Here is a 10,834-nt window from a genome sequence, read left to right on the forward strand (position 1 = left end):
GTAAAGCCACTGAGTTGCATGGTGCCTTAGTAATTGTTTTTTTACGTTGATTAATCAGCCGTGACATGTGTGTTGCCATCAAAACGTGCATTCGGCGATGTGAAGGTTGTTTTGGTATGTATCTGCATATGCTAGGGGGCCGGGTGTTGGTCACGTGATGCGTGTCATATATTGGTTGTTTTCTTTCAATAAACTTAATTTGATAGTGATGTATCCTGTCCCATTCTATTACTTTTGTCGGCATCTGTCATGCAGTAGCTACCATGAAGCTTCAATAACTTGCCCAATTTTCTATCGTCTTGAGCTTAGGGCAGATAACCAATGGAGCATTAGAGTTACGGAATGGGTGCCATGGTATACACACACACACACACACACACACTGTGTGTGTGTGTGTGTGTGTACATTGCATACATTGTACATTGCATACCTACAAAAAACACAACTCTCATATTTAGTTGAAGCCATACAAAACCAACCTGTAAATTTAGTTGTAGCTGCTTATTCCCATACTGCAAGCATATCAACAATTAAAACTTGCCTTGATTGGCCAGGCTTGTCAACAAAAAAAATTACCCATTTATTTCACAAATTCTCAATTGAAACATGTTTTTATTACCACCTTGTAGCTCATTGATATATATGTGTGTGCGTGCATGTGTGTGTGTCTTCTGAGGCTGCCTTTGACAGGAATAGTAAAGATTGGTTTGGCAAGTTGGCACCTGTACCTTGAGGTTGTGGTTCATTCTCAATGAGATACAAGGAGGTAATAACGTATGTTTAAATTGAGAATTTGTGAAATAAATGGGTAAGTTCTTTTGTTGACAAGCCTGGCCAATCAAGGCAAGTTTTAATTGTTGATATGCTTGCGGTATGGGAATAAGCAGCTACAATAAAATTTACAGGTTGGCTTTGTATGGCTTCAACTAAATATGAGAGTTGTGTTTTTGTAGGTGTATCCTGGATTGATGAAGCATACTCCAGTTTTGATCTTGCAAGCATATTATACAGTATAAGTTTAAGGGAAGCAGGAGTCCAAGAAAACTTGCAGCATAAAAAGCCATGTGTTCAGTTATTAGCATTAGTCAAAAGGTTGATATGCATTTGCACTGAAAGATCCGTAGCAAAATATCTGATAGGGCAATCTAATAAAAATTCTATCAGTTTTTTTCTATTGCATTATGAAACGATACATTTGATACACTGATAAAATTCCTTTTATTTCTATTCTGGACGTATCTGTGCTATTCTGCTTGTACAAGTCTACTAGTGTATTCATTTTATTAGTGTAATAGTGTATTCGTAGTAGTTTGCCGGATCTATAGTCTATCAGTGTCTATGTGCGTTGTATAGGTGAAATGTGCTTCAAGGAGAAACAAGCTTGCTCATTTGCCCAAAAAATGAGTCAGAAATAATGCATTTATTTTATCACAAAAGACAATACATATAAATCAAATATGAAGCCCAGGATTCGGAAAGGAAAGATTCTTGGAACAAATATGCACCATACAACAGCTTAAAAATAATAAAAATGTGGTCACATTTAAAAGAGAAAAAATGTTTACATTGATTCACAACAAAGTTTAGCCTCTTTAAACAGGAGGTTATTGGCAATCAAGCCACTGAATTGGTTAAAACGTACACCATGAAGATTATCAGACTTCACAATCTGGAAAGCTAGTGAATGGAAGTGGTGGGTTCTTCATTATTCATTACCATGCCTTCATGGCTTTTTGCCGGGTAAGTATGTCAGACATTCCAGTTTGCTTGTGGAGGGTGTCTATATACTTCTACTGGACACCGTCACTTCAGATGACCATAATGAGATCATCCAATCTTCTCTCGGAGTTTGTTGTGAGAACGCAGTGTTTGTATGGATTGGGTGCAATGACATACAATGTACACCAAATTCTGTGTTTTCCTAAAAGTGCGGCTAAGCTAGGACCTCATTGGTCACATTCTTCATTTGTATTTGAAGGCGGAAATGGACTTCTTGTGAAATTGGTCAGCGGAGCTAATGATGTTCCTTTGCAGATATTGGAACATTATGTACTTGCTCGAAAGTTGCAGGCAGCTAAAGCTAGTTTAAAGCTTTCACCAGAAGCAGTGAGTTTTTTTGGTGTACAGGAGAGGAGAGCTGGTCAGCAGACCGTTTTGTTAGGCACTGGAAAGCTGTGCCTGAACTTGGATGAAAGTGAAAAACAGGCTGTAGTCCACAACCGTGGCTGTGACTCAACAAGTGTCACTGAATATTACCAAATGATCATCAACCAATAAACATTCCACTCTCTCCAGTACACTTGAACTACAAGGACTAAAAACAGCGCATTTGTCAGCTTCTCAGGTGCGTTTTTTCTTATTTGTAGAATTCTTACTCGAGCAAATTCTTGTATAATTCTGCAATGCCAGAAACGATTTCCTGTTGAACTTCTCCATGCAAAGCACCTTTCAGTCTGCGTCAGAAGAGAGGAGCCACTAGTTTATGTAACACCCAGTGAAGTTATGCACCTTTGTGTGTTTATGGAAATATACCACAATATTTTTGTAGCGACAATACCAAACCTTTATGAAAGAGACTAATTCCCGTGCTCAAGACATGGTAACGATGAACAGTATGTCTTCAGCCATGGTACATGAATGTCTGGTAATAACAGGTTATAGCTTTAAAAAACAACAGTTGGTAACAGTGCACCACGCTTTATGGCGTTCTGTAATAATCAGATTTTTGATGTCTGAATGTATTAAACAAGCCAGAGCCATCAAAATTCTAGACTGTTTATTTTTTCTTGCGATAGCTTCTTCTTTTCCTAATGAACCAGCTAGCCCGATTTGTCACTCTTCATTAGTGTACTCTTGTTGAGCAAGTGCTTGGGGAATTGCATGGTCTGCAAGTCGGCAGTAGTGATGCAGCTGCTGATGAACAATTGCAGTATCCAAAACATGACAATATTTTACAGGACTTATGCACGATTTCGGGTTAATGTCCTTACATGTAGCGAAGGGCCCTACTTAACCAAGTGACTGCCTTGAGCGGGTGATCACAGTGGACAAACAGTGCTTCACTAGCAGATGGTGAAGAGGTAAAGCTTCTCAGTATGCATGCAGAGGCATGGAAAGCAGCTGAATTTTAAGTGAGCAGTTATGCTACTTGATACAACAGCATCATTTTCACACCATGCATCTGTCTTCCTCACTTTATTTTCTCCTTTGACTTAATGTAGCTGGTGCAAGTTTATCCGTTAACTGTGGCGGCATGACTAAGGCACTATCTTCTTTCTGAATGAAACAAGCAAACTCTGAAATTTTATTTTAACAGTGTATGACGGTTTGAATCAGAGGCTCCAAACAGTATATATGAAGCCTGTTGCTGATATTCTTCTTTGCTGTCGCGTGCTGAAGGCTACACAGGTTAAACTGCTTTTACACATTTCGATGTGTGGTGGCTCAACTAGCACCCAGTGAAGACTTGTGTCTTCTGATTTTGCAATATGTGCACTGATGTTTAGCTGTTTTTGTTCATGAATATGTGGTTTTAAAAATGGTAAATCCATATTCTTACTTGAATAAGTTCTCAGATCTGTACTCACTTTTGCTTAAATAATATTGCTGTATTGTCATGTTCTGATGTATTACTGTAGATATTGTACCAATAGCGATGCTTGTCTTGTTTCCTTGCTTCCTGTCAGTGTGCCATGCCAGTTTGGTCTTTTTGCACAAGCTCACTTGTGTTCTGTGACATATCGCAACACTTTTGGGATGAATGCAAAAGTGCATAGTCTAGGGAAAATAGCTTCATATGAAGTTGTAATATGGTAAAAGCATGTGCCAATTAGACCTGGGGTTCTATACAGCATCTGTGAGCACAAATTGGCATGGTGAAGTTGGTACTTCAGTCTGTGTTCTTCCTCATATGTGTTCGTTTAAATGTGGCTAAAGTTGCTTGCTTATTCCTTAGATAATGGAGTGTAAAATAAACCCTAGTCATGTTGGTAGTCATGTTGCTTGTGTCTTGTCCTTGTTCCTTTGTGGATGGATGCGTTAGCGATGTTATACTTTTCAAATCAAGTATGCACCAACTAGCCCAGAAAGTAGCTTTAATGAAATCACGTTGGTAGTGTCTAATTTATGGCATTCACAAACTCAGCCTGACATGTTAGAGCTACAGTTAGTATCCACAGTCTTGAAAGTGCTTTGTTTTGCTTTTGTAAATAAACTTAATTACAACAGTAGGAAAATACCTATGAAGAAAGGAGTCAGACAAGGAGACACAATCTCTCCAATGCTATTCACTGCGTGCTTGGAAGAAGTATTTTAGCTATTAAACTGGGAAGGTTTAGGAGTAAGGATCGACGGCGAACACCTCAGCAACATTCGGTTTGCCGATGACATTGTTCTATTCAGCAACACTGCGGACGTGTTACAACAAATGATTGAGGACCTTAACAGGGAGAGTGTAAGAGTGGGGCTGAAGATTAACATGCAGAAGACAAAGGTAATGATAAATAACCGGGCAAAAGAACAAGAGTTCAAGATCGCTAGTCAGCCTCTAGAGTCTGTGAAGGTGTATATTTATCCAGGTCAACTAATCACAGGAAACCCTAACCATGAGAAGAAAATTCACAGAAGAATAAAAATGGGTTGGATTGCATACGGCAGACATCGTGACTGGGAGCTTACCATTACCATTGAAAACGAAAGCATACAATAAGTGCATTTTACCGGTGCTGACATATGGCGCAGAGACTTGGAAACTGACAAAGAAGCTTGAGAACAAGTTAAGGAGTGCACAAAGAGTGATGGAACGAAGAATGCTAGGTATAACTTTAAGAGACAGAAAGAGAGCAGTTTGGATAAGAGAGCAAACGGGTATAGATGATATTCTCATAGACATTAAGAGAAAAAAATGGTGCTGTGCAGGTCATGTAATGGACAGATTAGATAACCGTTGGACCATTAGGGTGACAGAATGGGTACCAAGAGAAGGGAAGCACAGTAGAGGATGGCAGAAGACTATGTGGTGCGCCAAAATGAGGAAATTTACGGCTGCTAGTCAGAATCGGTTGGCTCCGGACAGGGGTAATCAGAGATCGCAGGGAGAGGCTTTCATCCTGCAGTGAACATAAATATGATGATGATGATGATGATGACGATGACGACAGTAATCCTGTTTTGGATATGCATCAAATATTGCACATCCATCTCGTAAAATTTGTAAATTTAATTTTGTATTAAAAGAACTGGAGCACACCTGCTACAAAAATGGACTGATACTTTTCTCATGCAACTTCTCCAATGTAGTTTCACAGACTAAGTACCGCTGCTGTGCTTTGAAAACGTGTGCTTTAATTTATGATGAAAAATGTTAAGGATAATATATCTGCATACAAGCTGTAAAATGTTTTGATAATTGCACAGTTTACACACTTCATTTTTATTTGATACTCTAATATCCCAACTGTGTTTGTTAATCTGTTCACGTGGCAGGCAATGCATTCGGGTTTGTATATTCAGTTCATTTTAAAAACATCTCTTCAGCCATGCGGGCACCGGTGTGTGTGCTATTTCCAACCTGCTTTATCAGTGCCTCAATTAGATTTCTGTATCTCGTATGATGATCCCTATCTGGGTTTGATAAAGACTGATACATCATGCTATTTGGTCATGTAGGCAGCACAGTGAGATCTATCTGCTGCCTACCAGTCTGGTAAAGAGTTCTATGGCTCAGGTAGGAATATATATCACTCTTAGAAGGACAGAATGACAATTCTAGAGTCATCACGATTGAGGCATAACGAGTTTGGGATGATGAGTGCATGCATGGCAATGACTGCGTTTCTACTACACAGCGTGAAGGCGGCAGCATCTGACGGCGTGATATTACAACTAATTTGAAGTGACAATGCAATGATGACGACAGATTGAAGACTGCGAATGGTGAACAATGATGCGTCCACTTGGCAACTAAAGAAAAACATATGAGGACAGCTAAGCATGTCTTATCTCAGTTGTAATTGCGAAAGCATTAATGCCCAATTGAATGCCGCTGAGCAGTCCGAGTTTTGCGCTGCGAGTGATGTACCCTAGAGCTACATTGGGCCCGAGCTAGCAAGCAGCAGCAGCCAGCGGCGCCAACACCGCATGCCACTGACGTGCTGCATGACCAGAGACCAGGAAACAGCAGTGGCCACCAAGGCCGGCAGGCACGCGCAGCAGCTAAGCCCAGTGGAGGGGGGAGATACGGACCGAGCGGTGGGGACGCCCTCTCCCCTCACGCAACACCTGGTGCGCTATAGCGACAGCAGGTGTACCCTTTCACCCGCTCTGTTTCGTCAAGGTGCGCTCGTGACGTGATCACAGCCAATGGGATTTGAGGTGCTGTTTCGCTGAGACGACAGACACTGGCTTTTCTGCTCAATGGGCCATTTGACGCTTTCGCATAAATGACGACGTGGTTATGTTGAGCACGCATTCATGCTTCGTCTGCATGGACTGCCCTACCTGTGTACTTTTGGTACTGGGGCCAATTCTTTACCATGCAATACACTCAGCCATGGAGCACCCGCAACGATCAGGCGATAGGCAATAAACGCTGTGCTTTAAACATGCACCCATAGAGTGCCCCAATATTGCAACCAGCCGATCCGCGCATAGTGAAGCGGCCGCACGGCCGCGTTTGCCACGTGGCCGTACTATGCAAGTGTGTGGCTGATATATTAATTGAGTAATCGAAAGACTGGTTCTGAATGTATTTACTAACCAATTTAAGTCCGCGGCACTTTTACGTGCTGCTTTGAATAACTGCGTGTGGTACCACGGTTCCCGCAGATTTTTTCTTGCCCGATGCATGTGGCACGTACTTTAGCAGCAGCGGTTGGCGTTTTTCGATTAAAGCAATTTCATTTCAATTCTGCTCGATCGCTACTCGTGGCGCCTGTAGCTGCTTATAGTTATACAGTACTTTGGTTATATAGTACAGTAAGTCTAGTTAATAAATTTTATTGGGATGTGAGGTTTTATTTTGTTAAATCGAGAACTTCGTCAAATTGAAACCACTTGATTAGATCATGCAACATGCCATAAAATTGATGCAAGAACCAAAAATGTCGTTTTTGCCTACGTTCACACTTAATGAACCTGGCAACGTTTAACGCTAGAACAATATCTAGTGAGGCGAGTCTAGCAGTGCTATTGGAGGAATTAGAGGGCAGTAAATGGGATATAATAGGGCTCAGTGAAGTTAGGAGGCCGAAAGAAGCCTATACAGTGCTAAAAAGCAGGCACGTCCTGTGCTACCGGGGCTTAGCGGAGAGAAGAGAACTAGGAGTCGGATTCCTGATTAATAAGAATATAGCCGGTAACATACAGGAATTCTATAGCATTAACGAGAGGGTGGCAGGTCTTGTTGTGAAACTTAATAAGAGGTACAAAATGAAGATTGTACAGGTCTACGCCCCTACATCCAGTCATGATGACCAGGAAGTCGAAAGCTTCTATGAAGACGTGGAATCGGCGATGGGTAGAGTGAAAACTAAATACACTATACTGATGGGCGACTTCAATGCCAAAGTAGGCAAGAAGCAGGCTGGAGACAAGGCAGTGGGGGAATATGGCATAGGCACTAGGAATAGCAGGGGAGAGTTATTAGTAGAGTTTGCGGAACAGAATAATATGAGGATAATGAATACCTTCTTCCGCAAGCAGGACAACCGAAAGTGGACCTGGAGGAGCCCGAACGGCGAGACTAGAAATGAAATAGACTTCATACTCTGCGCTAACCCTGGCATCATACAAGATGTGGACGTGCTCGGCAAGGTGCGCTGCAGTGACCACAGGATGGTAAGAACTCGAATTAGCCTAGACCTGAGGAGGGAACGGAAGAAACTGGTACATAAGAAGCCGATTAATGAGTTAGCGGTAAGAGGGAAAATAGAGAAATTCCAGATCAAGCTACAGAACAGGTATTCGGCTTTAACTCCGTAAGAGGACCTTAGTGTTGAAGCAATGAATGACAATCTTGTGGGCATCATTAAGGAGTGTGCAATGGAAGTCGGTGGTAACTCCGTTAGGCAGTATACCAGCAAACTATCGCAGGAGACGAAAGATCTGATCAAGAAACGCCAATGTATGAAAGCATCTAACCCTACAGCTAGAATAGAACTGGCAGAACTTTCGAAGTTAATCAACAAGCGTAAGACAGCTGACATAAGGAAGTATAATATGGATAGAATTGAACATGCTCTCAGGAACGGAGGAAGTCTAAAAACAGTGAAGAAGAAACTAGGAATTGGCAAGAATCAGATGTATGCGTTAAGAGACAAAGCCGGCAATATCATTACTAATATGGATGAGATAGTTTAAGTGGCTGAGGATTCTTATAGAGATTTATACAGTACCAGTGGCACCCTCGACGATAATGGAAGAGAAATTAGTCCAGAGGAATTTGAAATCCCAAAGGTAATGCCGGAAGAAGTAAAGAAAGCCTTGGGAGATATGCAAATGGGGAAGGCAGCTGGGGAGGATCAGGTAACAACAGATTTGTTGAAGGATGGTGGACAGATTGTTCTAGAGAAACTGGCCACCCTGTATACGCAATGCCTCATGACCTCGAGCGTACCGGAATCTTGGAAGAATGCTAACATAATCCTAATCCATAAGAAAGGGGACGCCAAAGACTCGAAAAATTATAGACCGATCAGCTTACTGTCCGTTGCCTACAAGCTATTTACTAAGCTAATCGCAAATAGAATCAGGAACACCTTAGACTTCTGTCAAGCAAAGGACCAGGCAGGATTCCGTAAAGGCTACTCAACAATAGATCATATTCACACTATCAATCAGGCGATAGAGAAATGTGCGGAATATAACCAACCCTTATATATAGCTTTCATTGATTACGAGAAAGCGTTTGATTCTGTCGAAACCTCAGCAGTCATGGAGGCATTACGAAGTCAGGGTGTAGACGAGCCGTATGGAAAAATACTGAAAGATATCTATAGCGGCTCCACAGCCACCGTAGTCCTCCATAGAGCAAGCAACAAAATCCCAATAAAGAAAGGCGTCAGGCAGGGAGATACGATATCTCCTATGCTATTCACAGCGTGTTTACAGGAGGTATTCAGAGACCTGGATTGGGAAAAATTGGGGATAAAAGTTAATGGCGAATACCTGAGTAACTTGCAATTCGCTGATGATATTGCCTTGCTTAGTAACTCAGGGGACCAATTGCAATGCATGCTCACTGACCTGGAGAGGCAAAGCAGAAGAGTGGGTCTAAAAATTAATCTGCAGAAAACTAAGGTAATGCTTAACAGTCTCGGAAGAGAACAGCAATTTACAATAGGCAGCGAGGCACTGGAAGTCATAAGGGAATACATCTACTTAGGGCAGGTAGTGACGGCGGATCCGGATCATGAGACGGAAATAATCAGAAGAATAAGAATGGGCTGGGGTGCGTTTGGCAGGCATTCTCAGATCATGAACAGCAGGTTGCCATTATCCCTCAAGAGAAAAGTATATAATAGCTGTGTCTTACCAGTACTCACCTACGGGGCAGAAACCTGGAGGCTTACGAAAAGGGTTCTACTCAAATTGAGGACGACGCAACGAGCTATGGAAAGAAGAATGATAGGTGTAACGTTAAGGGATAAGAAAAGAGCAGATTGGGTGAGGGAACAAACACGAGTTAATGACATCTTATTTGAAATCAAGAAAAAGAAATGGGCATGGGAAGGACATGTAATGAGGAGGGAAGATAACCGATGGTCATTAAGGGTTACGGACAGGATCCCAAGGGAAGGGAAGCGTAGCAGGGGGCGGCAGAAAGTTAGGTGGGCGGATGAGATTAAGAAGTTTGCAGGCATGGCATGGCCACAATTAGTACGTGACCGGGGTTGTTGGAGAATTATGGGAGAGGCCTTTGCCCTGCAGTGGGCGTAACCAGGCTGATGATGATGATGATGACACTTAATGTAGCATATGTACTCTGCCTTAACGGAAGAAACGATTAAACATTCTTAAGAGCTATATGTCAGTGATACTAAAATCACCAGAACTCAATTAGACCTACTATACCCACATTTTTCTGTTTAATTATGGCAAATCAGGCAAGATATTGTCACGTGGTCGTGACGTCAAAGAACACAGTAGCAATACTTTTAAACACAAAACTAACGTTTATTGGGCGAACCTGTGCCCACAGAAGAGGCTACACTTATAGCACAACGATAGCGGCGAACACGGTCGGCGATCGTCGAGAATCTGATCAGCGGGTCAAGCGCGTCGGCTTTTATAGAGCAGTTGTTGAATGTTCCAGCCTAATCGTTCGGACCCGCGTGCCTCCCACAAAGTTCTACACCATTCGCGTCAGGTGATGAAATCAGATAACATAAGGTTCGGCGACAACAGACAGCGGATAGAAGCATCGATAACTTTCCAGAAACTTCGGATACATGCAGCCGCGTCCCACGCTGTGCGATTACATTTGTTAGGCGGCGAAACGTGGTTGCCTGATACAGATAAGTACACGTGTCAATATTAGTTGATTCTAGGTTTTCAGAGCTCCTGAATGTGACAGTGAAAGTATTGAATGGCATGTAGTGTAATGCAATGAAAACAAGGACACAAGAAGAAACAAAACACAGACATATTTAGGCGCTTGTGCCTGTGTTTCATTTCTTCTTGTGTCCTTGTTTTTGCTGCGCTACACTACATGTCGTTCCATGATGATCAACAAACAAGTCCACATTGCCACCTGATTGCCACCTTAAAACTTGATATAACAAAGTAGGTAAAATTGGCGATTCACTTCGTTACATAAAAATTTCGTTGCATTGAA

This window comes from Dermacentor variabilis, chromosome 3, assembly GCF_050947875.1.
Source record: "Dermacentor variabilis isolate Ectoservices chromosome 3, ASM5094787v1, whole genome shotgun sequence".
In the NCBI taxonomy this organism is placed as follows: Eukaryota; Metazoa; Arthropoda; class Arachnida; order Ixodida; family Ixodidae; genus Dermacentor; species Dermacentor variabilis.